The sequence below is a fragment of the Cucurbita moschata genome, unplaced genomic scaffold, assembly GCF_002738365.1.
Source record: "Cucurbita moschata cultivar Rifu unplaced genomic scaffold, Cmos_1.0 Cmo_Scf03167, whole genome shotgun sequence".
Lineage (NCBI taxonomy): Eukaryota > Viridiplantae > Streptophyta > Magnoliopsida > Cucurbitales > Cucurbitaceae > Cucurbita > Cucurbita moschata.
Window position 1 is genome coordinate 1 of NW_019271670.1, and position 590 is coordinate 590.

Sequence of the window (590 nt, forward strand, 5' to 3'; positions counted from 1 at the left end):
AAATCACAATTAGACAACAACAACGATGAACTTGGGTCTGTTTATTATTTTAAAGAAAATTTCTTTCTCCATCTTATTCATAATAACTCTGCAACTAAATTCATATTATGCTAAGAAATAAATTTTTGGGTTGTAGTTTATTCGATAACACTTGCATATTAGAACAATTCAACATTACATGCCTTACTTACAAGTAAAATACTAGACCATCAACTTTTTATTTTATAGTCCAACAACAGCTCAAGAAAATAGATTTCAAACTTGAGAGAAAAAAATATATTGAGTAGGAGTTAAAAATGTTGCAATTTTTTTAGAAAGGGCATTTGGTCTAATGGTATGATTCTCGCTTAGGGTGCGAGAGGTCTTGAGTTCAATTCTCAGAATGCCCCTATGTTCATTTCTCAGCAACAGCACCCTTTTAATATCCCTATTTAATTATTCTTTTTTCGCATTATCGCAAACCCATGGATTTCATTAACAAAGAAAATAAATGAAATAATGATGATACATTCCATAAACAACTTAATATATAGTCCATAATAAGGGCATTTGGTCTAGTGGTATGATTCTTGCTTTGGGTGCAAGAGGTC

General features: G+C 30.8%; 1 non-coding gene across 1 annotated transcript; it reads left to right on the top strand.

Annotated features, from left to right (window-relative positions):
* Positions 1-317: 317 nt before the first annotated feature.
* Positions 318-389, top strand: TRNAP-AGG. Its single transcript has one exon. It is a non-coding gene; the product is annotated as a tRNA-Pro (tRNA).
* The last annotated feature ends 201 nt before the right edge of the window (positions 390-590 follow it).